Below are 12,919 nucleotides of genomic sequence, written 5' to 3' on the forward strand. Positions count from 1 at the left end.
AGCAACCTAATTTGATTAGCAGGCAAGTTTTCCCCATACCTAGTGGCTATATACACATGCTGAGAGAGAAAAAATACTAACATAGAAAAATATGTTATTCACAAAGAAAATGAAGGCAAATGACCTTTGTTTTTAATGTTCATATTGTTGTTTTAAAATCTACCTTAGCAGCTGGGCAGTGGTGGCACACACCTTTAATCCCAGCACTCGGGAGGCAGAAGCAGGCAGATCTCTGTGAGTTTGAGACCAGCCTGGTCTACAGAGTGAGATCCAGGAAAGCTGCAAAGCTACACAGAGAGACCCTGTCTCGAAAAACAAAACAAAATCTACCTTAGCTATTTTGAGTGCAGTACTTTGGTTTGGTTTTCTTGGTTGTGGTGGAATTACTTATTTGTTCTTTTTTTTTTTTTCTTCAACCAGTATTTTAAATGTTGAAAAGTCATATACAATTCAACAAGAGGAGAGTATCCTGCCATGATCATGGGTAGTGATATGTCTCCAAGCACACACAGAGAACACAGAGGTGAAAAGTTTGTTTAGTTAATCCAAGAGACAGCTGCCTTCTGCAGCTAAGAAAAATTGGCCTTAGGTTAAAAAGTTTTCCAAAGAGTTCATCAGTGCCCTGAGTTTGCAGAGAGAGCTCATTTATTGCATTCTTCTTTGGACTTGGTGAAAACTCAATGTTCTTTCATTTGGCAACACTCGTCTCCTAGGATATGTGGCTATTTCCAGTTTCCAACATCTTCTTCAGTGACAGAGGCAATGGGGGTTCTTCAAAATATTGGGCCAAGAAAACTGGCCACAGATTTGCAATCCAAAAGAAATGGGAGGATTACTGAACTGATTCCAGCTAGAAAGGACTTTAGAAACTGCTGGAATTTAAACACCCATGCAATGCATGTTTCTATCCAAGAGGGTAGGTCAATGAATTCCAGATTTTCTCCTAAGAACCGGAGTAGAGCAATATTGCTTTACGTTATATTTATTATTTGAGATTGGAATAACCAGAAAAGTTAAAGGTAATTCCCCCTTCCCCCTGAGAATTGGCTTATTTAAATACTTCTGTCATCTAACATTCAGTCAATTCCTTTATCTTAAATAACCTCAGGTCCAACTTCTTGTGGAAATATTTTTAATTTGCAAGTGCTTTATGTCTCCATGAAAAAGCATTGGAAAAGGTAAGAGACAACAAACTAGAAAGCCAAGAAAACAGACCTCAAAGTTTTAGCTAGCACTGGATACTTGAGTGCTGCAGGCAATCAGTTAGAAACACATTCAAGAGAATTTGTTCAAATTTGGGAAGGTAACCACATTGCCTTAGTGATCCACAATCTTATGAATATAAAAAAGGTTAGCCGGGCGGTGGTGGCACACGCCTTTAATCCCAGCACTCGGGAGGCAGAGGCAGGCGGATCTTTGTGAGTTTGAGGCCAGCCTGGGCTACCAAGTGAGTTCCAGGAAAGGCGCAAAGCTACACAGAGAAACCCTGTCTCAAAAAAAAAAAAAAAAAAAAAAAGGTTCATAAAAGACCTACAATATTAAAATCTCAGTCTTCTTGAGATTTTTTTCTGATATATTTCGAAATTGAACCATTACTTATATGGAAACTTTTAAATATATTGTAGTACAAAATATTTGTGGGATACAGTTTAGGAAACAAAGGAGAGGTTGTCTTGAAAACATCCTTTCTTGCCATTGCCCCTTCTGGTTGAATAGGAACAGATTTTGTGTGAAATATTCTTAATACAATTTGTAGAAGCATAATAGGATTTTCATAGTACATATGAAGAGTGATTATTATTCCCTAAGTCCTCTTCATAAGTTCTTCATTGCAGTGTGATTCATGTTTATTAAGGTTAATGAGGAAAACACAGGATAGCTTAGTTTAATTTTGGGATGTTGGATGTATCTGTTTGAAATAACAGCTGGATTTATTTAATTTTAATTTGTTTTTTATGATGTTATTATCCAGAATATTTTATGACCAAGTGAAAGTGAAGTAGTTGCTAATGATAACCTTTTTTAAAAATCCTATCCAAGACTAGAATTTTAAAAAAAAATTTTCATCTTATAACTTTAACTAAAGATTTAGGACAAAAGCCTTAGCTCCAGAAATTCCAAAAAGCGACACTTTCCTAAGATGTCAACCAAAGAGATAACTAGCTGTGCAAACTAGAGAGAGATTTAACCACAGTGTGTTGAGAAAAGGAACATATAACAGAGTCCAGAGACTCCAAGTTTGTGTTTGGGGTGCTGATATGAACCCTAGGTATAAGAAGAGAAAGGACTGAGATGAGCATGCTGAAGGTATGCATAATTAAATAGTGTTAGTTAATATTTTTGGTTGATCATGAGAAGAGTGGTCCGAAGAAGTTACTAACCATGTTACTACTTGAGAGGAGCAGTCTGGTCCCCATGAAGTAATTATATCTGTTCCAGGTTGCAACCTTTTTATCATATATACTACCCCTCATTGGTAGGTAGCCTGTCTTGTCAGGCTTACCATTGCTTGATGGTACATTCCATCCCCAGTCACAGTGCTGTTTATCAATCAGTGTGGTTTCTGGAATCAACACCAAACCAGAGAGGGGCAGGGTGAGTTGGTTAGGCTCAGTGACCAGTCCCCTCCTTCAGAACCCTGTTGGTGGAAAAACTGAATCTGTAGTAAGTCTGTACCTATACGCAACTGATGTTCAATGAGAATGCCTATGAAGGCCTTCCTGAAAAGCCAAGTCTTGCTGTTTGGCTTGCACATGTAGTGTTAATTATCGTGACAACTATTAACCTTCAATTTATGGGTTCTGTAGTGATCTCAATTGTGTGGAGTCATGTGAGACTTGTGGTAGTTACATGTGGAAACATGAAGCAGTAAGAAGCCAGTGATGGAATATTATATTTACGAGACATGGTAGTGAACACAATATAGATAGCACATAAAGACTGGAAAACTCAGGGTTGTAGATTTGGAATTTAACTGCCCGACTCAAACTTTACTTTTCCTTTTAAAATTATTTTTGTCCCCTCTCTGGAGGCATGTTTACAGTAAAATAAATAAAATTAAGCTCCTTTCCTACTTGAAGAGTCTGTATCTTTGTTTTTAAATTTGTTTGTGAGACTAATTTAGCACAAGGGTAGGAAAAGTTCTCTATAACAATCAAATGTTAAATATTTTATGCTTTGTAGGCAATGTGGACAGCCTCAATCATCGCCAGTCAACTTGTCATTGACAGGTAGTGTGACAAATATAGCCCTATACCAATACAAGTGTTCAGATTATAAAATTTGGCTTTCCAAATATTTTCAGTTGTCATCAGATAGTGTTCTTTGATAGTGTTCTTTGATATTTCCAGTCAATTAAAATGTAAAAATGATTGTTCAAGAAATGTATGAAAATAGATGATGGGCTAAATTCTGTCCAGAGACTATACTGTGTAAAGTTTTCTTTTCCAGTAACTTATAGACATTTAGTACATTTAGCACATCCTGGGAACCTTTCTTCTATTCATAACTAAATCCTCTGGACTTAAGAGATGGGGCAAAGAGGCCAGAATCTGTTCTTGAGTAATTCAGCCTTCACTAACTCTCATTTACTTCACCTGCGAAATTTACTTTGAACAATAAGCTAGTGTTTGCAAAGATAATATGTGCAAATTGGGAAGATGGGAGGATGATTAGATAGATAGATAGATAGATAGATAGATAGATAGATAGATAGATAGATAGATAGATAGATAGATGAAAGATACACACACACACACACACACACACACACACACACACACACACAGAGTTTCTTTACTCCATAATCTAGATTCAAGTAAATAATTACAACCAGTATTGCATTTGAAATATGACTAAAGCAGAATTTGCCTCCCAATAGGGATATGTATTCAATTGAAGGGCATCCAACAGTTGGAGATATTAACCTTTCATTTTGTTTCACTGTCCTACTTTGTGGTTTCTTCTAGAGTGTTAAAGTACTTCTGATTTCCAAATAAATTTATGAATTGGGGCCCAGGCAGCGGGACATGAAAAGTATCCTTTGCTTTGTCTTGGCCCCAGTAGTTGGTCACAGCCAATCCCAGACTTCCTGGGGCACCATGTCTCATAAAAAGAAATGCTGACAGTGCACACAGTGGCCATCCTTTGCCCTGGAGGCCACTTCTCTGGAGAAATTCCACCATGTTTTTAAAGGTCTTGCCAGACTGTCAACGCCTTAACCATTTATTGCCACTTTTGTCTGGGATGGTGCCAGACTGATGATAATGTACAAAATCAGTTTTCACTAGTGGGTCATAAGGGATAGGCTTGAGAGCTCCCCCGTGCCCATAACCAGTATCAAGCTGTCAGAGAGTCACAGCTCCCAGACACTGCTATGGATGACCAAGTTTTTATTGTCTGAGGTAAAATGAGGAAATTAGGATAAGGCAATATGTTTCTCACCAAGCTAAACCATTAGAATTTTAATTCTGTTTAGGTCTGTGTTGTTGTGTTTGTAGTATTTGAAGATTGTGAAAATTGAAATTATTTTTCATAGTGAGAACTTAGATAAGCAATTTGCTTCAGGCCTGTTTTCTTAATTGTAAAAGGAAACAGATAATCATGTGTGCCTCATGTAGTTTTTTGTGTAAAGAGTTTGACTAGTGTCAGGCAAATAATAATAAATATTATCCATGTTCATTATAATTATGAGAATTACAGCTTTCAATGCTTTTACTTGGTAAATAAAAAAATAAATCACTCAGTGCTGAATTTCCTTTTGTCCCTTATGCTTTTTTTTTAAATTTTTTTGAGGAAAAAAAGAAATAGAAGGTTTTATGATCTATGAAATTCAAAGTTCTATCAGAAGTTTTATGTATAACTGTTATGAATTCTCTTAAGGAATTGAGGTGGAGATAATATTAAATGGTCTGTTTTCATTAGGAGCACTTTCATTATGTAAGTGCAACATGATAATGCCCAGACTGAAATAGTGACTGGAGATGGAGTTTACAGAAACTTTGGGAAGCTTGAAAACTGATTCCCCGCCCCCCCCCACACACACAAAACAATTAGAAGTTACTGGTGTTTTGAATGTGGAAGATTTTGTTGCTGGAGAACATCTCTCCAGGTTCCACCAAGCCCCGCAGTCCCACAATCCATGTATAAAATAATCACTCAGACGCTTATATTACTTATAAACTGTATGGCCGTGACAGGCTTCTTGCTAACTGTTCTTTTATCTTAAATTAACCCATTTCTATAAATCTATCCCTTGCCATGTCGCTTGTGGCTTACCGGCGTCTTTACATGCTGCTTGTCCTGGCGGTGGCTGCAGTGTCTCCATCTCCTTCTTCCTGTTTCCCCAATTCTCCTCTCTCCTTGTCCCACCTATACTTCCTGTCTGGTCACTGGCCATCAGTGTTTTATTTATATAGAGCGATATCCACAGCAAGATTTAAAGGACAAAAAGAAGGAATCCTGGGTCTTTGCTTAAGTAGAGTGGGATAGGAGCTCAGGACAGATAGAGGCAGAGTTATAAATTCTCCTTGAATCTGGTATTGTCCAGTTGTACTGGTTACTCGTTATCAGTCTAACACAAACTAGAGTCACCTGCGAAGAGGGAACCTCAATGAAGGAATTTCTTCTAGCAGCTTGGCTTTATAAGTAAGTCTGTAGGGATATTTTCTTGGTTAATGATTGACATGGGAAAGCACAATACATTATAGGTGGTGCCACCCTTGGGCAAGTGGTCCTGGGTTGTATAAAAAAGCAAGCTGAGCAAGCTGTGGAAAGCAAGCCTAAAGGTAGTGTCCCTCCACAGTTCTGTTTCAATTTCTGTCTTGAGCTCCTGTCCTGACTTCCGTCTATTATTGACTGTTACCTGGAAATGTCAGATGAAATCAACCCTTTCTTCCCAAGCTGGTTTTAGTCATTGTTTTACTACAGCAACCAGAAGCAAAGTAGGACACAGCTAGAAGACTAGAATTGAGGGCCTAGTGGTGAGGGCAAAATCTGGGTTAGAAACAGAGGCATGGCATTTGATTCCTCACAGACTGGTGCGTCTTCCTTAAGGAAGGGCAGGGATGGAAAGGAGGAAGCTAGTCCCAAATGGACAAGTCAGGTAGAGGAGCACACACCAGCTAAGGAAAAAGATGTAAGAGGCAGACCAGAATGAACAAGATTGGTTCCAAAATTTAAGCAATGAAAATGTTCAGGGAAAGAGGGAGAAGTCATCTGGGCCGGATGCTCCTGTGGGGATGAACAGGTGGATATGCCTAAAGGCATGGCAACAAGGAGGAGTCTGGTGTTATTGACAAGAGCATGTCAGAAGGATTGTGCAAGCATGAGATGACAAGTGGTTAGGGGTGGGTGGGAGGTAAGGAAGTGGGTGCAGCAAATATACATGACTTCTTGAAGAAGTGTGACCTGTGAGTGAGCAGAGGATAAACCAACAGTCAAAGCTGAGGACAGTGATAGAGAAATCTCTTCAGAGGCGTGTTCGAGTGTACTGATGCCAATGCGAGTGAACCTATATAAAGTGAAGGAGTTAAATCAGAGTGGGGACCAAGGCTGGCTTCAGCAGTGTGGGATCTTGGTAGTCACACATGGCTTGGCACTCAAAAGATTACAACTGTTTTTTTGTTTTTTGGGTTTTTTGTTTATTTGTTTGTTTTTTGTTTTTTCGAGACAGGGTTTCTTTGTGTAGCTTTGTACCTTTCCTGGAACTCGCTTTGTAGACGTTTTTTTGTTTGTTTGTTTGGTTGGTTTTTTAGTATTATTCGTGGGCTTTGATTTTCTGTAAGTTCTTGCCAGTAAATACTTGAACTATGTGTCTAAGAGAGTAAGAGAAGTTGAATGGGATAATGGATCTTTCCTGGGAATGATGCCTTGGCTCCTATCTTTCTACTTCCCTGTTGGTGAGAGAGGATGGATGCTCATTGGGAACCAAGATGTCTGCCAGGTTTTATCAATAGTAAGAGTCTGTGTATTGATTCAAAGGCAATTGGTGTGTGAGAGCCACCATGGCATCACTAGAAAGGGCAATAATAAATGGCTCTCCACTCCAAGGTGGCAGTTTATCTGGTGGGTTCCTGTATCTTGGGTTCTTAGCCAGCCCTGTTTCTACATCTAGATACTGATGAAAGTTCAGAGAAGAAAGATAAAAATATACGAGAAATAAGTAGCATTCTTATTAGGGGTGTTGGTAGAGACAGCCAATAATCATAGTGCATTTTATTGTCAGACCAGCCTGCAATTTAAACATGCATGGTCTGGGCTGAGGCAGAGGAAGGTTAAACTACCCCTGAAATGAGATGTCTACATCATATCCTGAACCCCCATATAAAATGAACCCCAGTTATTGCAGCTACAGGTGCATCCTCCCTGTATGCATGGCCGGAGAGAAGTGACAAAATTAAATGAACCGACTTGGGGAATCACTCTTCGACTTGCTCTGATTCCTGCTCACAAAGCTGTGAGTAGTTTCATTTCCGAGTGACATTCCTCTTCAGTTCTGCAGTAAGTCACAGCCGTGCCTCTTAAACTAGAATATTGCAGACTGGAGGTTATTTCCTCAAATCAATCATGGAGCTACTCAGGATTTGCTCACCTCTCTTTACCCGCTTTGATTCTAAGCATTATTTCAGTGGCTTTCATCATGTATTCTTCTTTATGCTCATTACTCTCTTTAGACTGCTTTAGACCAACTTAATGCATATGCCTGTGAGATAACCTGTATTTATTTACATAAAATATGGATGCTGCTTTGACAACTTCATTTTCTGCCCATAGTATAAAGTAGAAGGATGACTGTTCAAAAATTAATGCCTGATTGTAGTATTATAAGACATTTCTGTTTAAGTCTTAAGTTCCTGTTTATATAAGTAAGCCTGCCTGCTCTCCCCAGGACCGCTGGAAGACTGTAGACATCATATTCTCTACGTGCCACTATTGAGGGGAGACTTGGATGCAAAGGTTCATGGGCTTCATGGTGGCTGTTCTTAGGACATGTATAACTATGGACCTAAGAGGAAGTTTGATAATTATGAAAGCAATGTACATGAATTATAGAATGCTCAGAAAACAAAATCAAGGAGAAAAACTTACTGACAATGTTTTGGTCTGTAGACCATCATAGCTAATATTTTGAGGTGTTTGCATTCAGAAGTTCCTTCTCTATCCTAGTATCTTTCATCTCCACTATCCTGTCTAAGACAAAATTTGACAGGTCTTATTAATAAAAACAAACCTGGAGCCAGGTATTGAGGTGAACGCTGAAAGATCAGAGAAGCAGAACAAAAAGTTCCTGGTCCTCACACCTTATATACTTTCCTGCTTCCTGCCATCACTACCTGGGATTAAAGGTGTATGTCACCATGCCTGGCTATTTCCAGTGTGGCCTTGAAGTCACAGAGCTCCATTTTCTGGCTTCTATGTCTGTCTAGTGGCTGTTCTGTTCTCTGACCCCAGATAAGTTTATTAGGGTGTACAATATATTGGGGGACACAATTATCACCACAATCCTGAATTTTTTTAAAATTTATTGTTGAATTTACGTGTTTGTTATTGTGTTCTCTTCTTTCTGGAGTTTAAAGTTCCTGAAACTTTGGTAATTCTGTCTATTTTGTCCATCTTTGAATCCTTGGTCTTCGAATTATTGACTAAATGAATACATTCGAGTCTCTGTAAAGATTGGGTACATTTATAAGAGGCATGAGGCATATTTGGGGTGATAGTGTATATACTTCTAGAACCCCACTTTCCCAAATATTGTGTGTAGCTTATTCCAATTGCTTAACATTTGTTGATTTAATAAAACTATAATTTAGTGTCTGGGAAATTCTACAACATAAACATATTGCAATTTACCTAAAATATACATAGTTTTAACTGTAAGTGCTAAAATAAAATGAGATCTTTTACATTGCAATGCTGTAATTTAATAAATCTTTAACCTTGAAAAAACTTTGTTGTAGGGGGAAAGTAACAGGTATCCTCTATAGTTGAGAATTCAAATCATTTACATATGATGAAACAGTAAAGAAGTTTGCTTGGTTTATTTATATAGAATTAATTACAAATATGACTATGTGTTAGAAATAAGTAAAGTCTGTATTTTAGTAAATACAGTTAACAAGCTCTTAAGAAACTTATGGATGCTTTTATACCATCTATTTAAAAGTGAGATATTTTAGCATTGTAGTGCGGAAAATACACATAATGTGAAATTGAACATTTTAGATAGTTTATGTGTACATTTCTGCAGCATTAAGCACAGTCACAATGTTGTACAACCACTACCATCGCCCATCTCTAGAACCTTCTTTCTTTACAATGAGAAACAGGATGTCCATTAAACAACTCTAGTCCTTCTGCCTTCTGTCCCTAGTATCTCTCCCTACTTCTGTCCCTAGGAACATGGGTATTCTGTTAACTCCATAGAAGGGGACTCCTTTAAGATTGTCCCTTTTGTCTAGCTTATTTCACTTCACCCAGGTTCATTACTACAGTGTGTATCCAATCTCATTATTTTTAGTTGTCCAGTAATATTGCACATTACATTGATATTATTCACCTTTACTTACGTTATTTGTGCTGTAGACTGTTGGGCTGTTTATGTGTTTGAACTATTGAGATCTACTGCTGTGGATATCAGTATACAAGTATTTGTTAGAGTTTCTGTTTTTAATCTTTAGTGTATATTTCTAGGAGCAATATTACTCATCAAAAACTCTTACAGTCCAGCCGTTCAAGGCATTTATCATGGAGGACTTGCATTTACCCTTACATGAGGATGAAGAATGATCCTTCTTTCCCCTTCAAAATATTTGCCATGAAAGAATCTTGTACTGAGCTATTAGCTAAAGACTATGCCTAAGACTATTAGTCTTTAGCTAGTAGCTAAAGACTGCAGGCAGCCTACACATCCCATTTGCTTATTCCTATGGAAGGAGTGGGTTCTCTGAAGACCAGGGTGTACCATGTTAAATTCATTCAGAATGTGTTGTGCACAGGGAATTTCAGTGGATTCTGAGAGAAATGGTGCACAGGAGAAGCCCACTTCTTCTCAGGGGTTAGTACTGGCACCAGTGACATCCCACAGAATTCTAGGGTGCTCCCATCCAGGATCTTAGCATGGTTCTGTTGCTCTGCTTAACACTTTCTAATAATAAATATACAAGTCCAGCTCTTTTGCAAGCTCTAGGAATTGGTATTGGAGTTGTTATTAGCCAATATTGTCCTTCCATTTAACATTTTATCACATTTAAAATGTGATAACTGGATAAGTGACTCTACCTGTATTTAGGTATGGATAGAGAAAGTGCATGCTTTTTATCTAAAGTAAATAACTTGAGTTTTGGAATTACTCATCACATAAATTTTCCCAGCACTGCTGCTGTAAGTATCACAAAGCAGATGGTTTATAAAAAGGGAAATCCATTGTCTCAGGACCGTGGAAGCTGGAGGTATGAAATTAAAATATTAACAGGGCCATATGCCCTTTCCATTCTCTGATGATGCTTCTTTCAGACTCATCAAAGGTCTGGTAGCACAGTATTCTGTGTCTTGAGGCAGGGTAAATCCAAATATGTCTGTGCCTTCACAAAAATATCTTCACTCTCTGCCTGTATTTATATGAAATTTTTACTCTACAGGGAAAATGCTAATATTGGATTAGGGGCCTCTCTATTCCATTATGACATCATCTAAATTGAACTAAACATATTTGCTACAAAATCATTACCAAATAAGTTCATATTATTCTTGTGTCAGGGGTTAGGACATATCTCTTTAGGAGACACTCAACTTGTAATAGACATTCTTGGTTTTATTAAAAATTTCAACTCTCACAAGCTCTCAGACGTTGAGTATGCTACCCACTGTCTTCAAGACTCACTATTTTATCATTTTTGAATAATGATGATTAAATGAAACAATGTAAGCACATTGCTTCACAAACCAAGCATTCCCAAGTGTTAGCAGATTAGATTGTCATTAGCTTTTCAAAACATCCCTATGTTTAGTGTTTACTTTAGCATTCTGACTTAGAGAAGACCACCATCCATTTAAAGGAGATCTGATTGTTAGCATGGGATCCATAAACAGAATTCCAAGGAGCCCAGTAAGAAATTTTATAAAGCTGAGTTTGTTCTGTGTATTCCATTGTTTTTTGAAGAAATGATCTATGGACCTACCAAAGACATCCATGCTGTATTGCCAAATTGAAGATTGAGATTGCTTTCATATGCAGAAGTTCATGATTCTCTTGGATGAGAAGTTGTATAGGGGAACTTCAATCTAGACAATTCAGCTTGGAGAGAAAGACTGAAGGGTACCTGTCAGCAGGAGGAGGAGGAGGGATCAGTGCTTATAAAAGTGGGGTTTATAATGTAGATCCCTTCTCAACCCATCTCATCGTAATCTCATTAGACATTATGAGGAAATGATCAGCCACACCGATGTGCAGAGTTGAGAACCAAAACTCTGAGAGAAAAACATGGACAAGCTCATACTTTAGAAAGAGATGGAAATGAAATGCTCACCCTCTTCTGTTTGCATCCAAGTCCAAGGAGAGAGAACACTTTGCATCTCATATTTGCTCATCCTTTTTACTAATTTGGCTCTTGAAATAATCTTTAGATATAAATAAGAAAACCATTATAATTTGCTGGTTTGATTGTAGGAGATGAGTCTGAAATGATTTTCAAAGATCCACTACCCAAGGTGACAGAGCCAGTGAATGTTAAATAAATAGTTAATTCTTACTCTTAGATGTAATTCTGTCAAAAAAAATAGCTCTTGTTTACTAAGTATTTACTATACTCTCTATATTTAATATGCCTTATCTCACTTAATCCCTACCACCTCCTTGTAAAGTAGAGCAGGTATCATAATCCCAATGCATAGGTGAGGGAAAAACACCCTCTGGAGAAAGAGGATGAACAGGATGCATTCTTATACTTTCATTCTCTTCTTTTTAATGGTGTGTGTATGTGTATGCCTCCCTATGTAGCCCAGGCTAGCTTTAAAGGCACAATATCCTGGCTCAGCCTCCTGAATTTTGGGATTACAGGTGTTCACTACCATGCCCATTTTGAAAATCTCTCTAACATCATTTGGTTTAAGATCTTGTCCCAGAAGCCTGAAAAACAGGGCAGAGGAGATCTCACTATTAATAAAGCAGAAACTAGAAAGCAGACAGCCTAGAATCAGGAAAATCAAGATTTAAGTACTGTGGAGAGAGCTGAGTAATGGGCAGATTCACTAACTAAAGCCTCTGGTGATTAGGAAGTGCAGTGTTAGGGGCCACTAGAGACAGAGGTGAATGGGGGAGATCTAAAAAACGAGAGTATTTGACCATTTGTTCAGAAATTCATTTCCTTCTAATACCCTGCCAGACAGGGAAAAAGAAACAAAACAAACAGAAAACCAACATAGAAAACAACTGATTTTTTGTGCTGTTGTGTGGCTTTTCCTCTACAAAGGAAGCAACCCTGGTGAAGAGATTGGGGATGGCTACAGAAGACAGACCTGTCTGGACTGAGTCTATCAGGTCGATCCCAGTCCTCGGGGGAGACCTTGATCTGGAGGTGGTGGAATGGGGGGTGGGTTGGGGGGAAGGGGAGGGGACAGGAAGGGAGAGAACAAGGGAATCTGTGGCTATTATGTAGAACTGAATAGTATTGTAAAATAAAATAAAAAAAAAAAAAAGAAGACAGAGAGACTGGGAGGATCGATTCTGCCTACTGCTGCCACAGGCCCCTCTTCCCGCTCTCTCCCCACTTCTCAAAGTGGTAACTAACTCATCCCTGGCACCTTCTGGAGTACTTCTAGAGGTTTTTGTAAGTCTAATTCCCAGCCACGACTGTATAGAAGGTATATAGAGGCATTTACTGCTCACAAGATCCACATGTTTAGAATGTCCATCAGGGCTGCA

General features: G+C 38.3%; 1 protein-coding gene across 3 annotated transcripts in view; it reads left to right on the forward strand.

Moving 5' to 3' along the window:
- Positions 1 to 12,919, forward strand: part of Stk32a (serine/threonine kinase 32A) — a 119,604-nt gene that overhangs the window by 9,947 nt on the left and 96,738 nt on the right. Inside the window, exon 2 of one of the 3 annotated variants that reach the window (XM_076555181.1) lies at positions 3,184 to 3,230. The exons of the other annotated variants lie outside the window; for them this stretch is intronic. The gene's annotated coding sequence lies outside the window, so the exon portion shown is untranslated. The remainder of the gene's footprint in view (positions 1 to 3,183; positions 3,231 to 12,919) is intronic. 3 annotated transcript variants of the gene reach the window in all.

This window comes from Peromyscus maniculatus, chromosome 19, assembly GCF_049852395.1.
Source record: "Peromyscus maniculatus bairdii isolate BWxNUB_F1_BW_parent chromosome 19, HU_Pman_BW_mat_3.1, whole genome shotgun sequence".
NCBI lineage: Eukaryota > Metazoa > Chordata > Mammalia > Rodentia > Cricetidae > Peromyscus > Peromyscus maniculatus.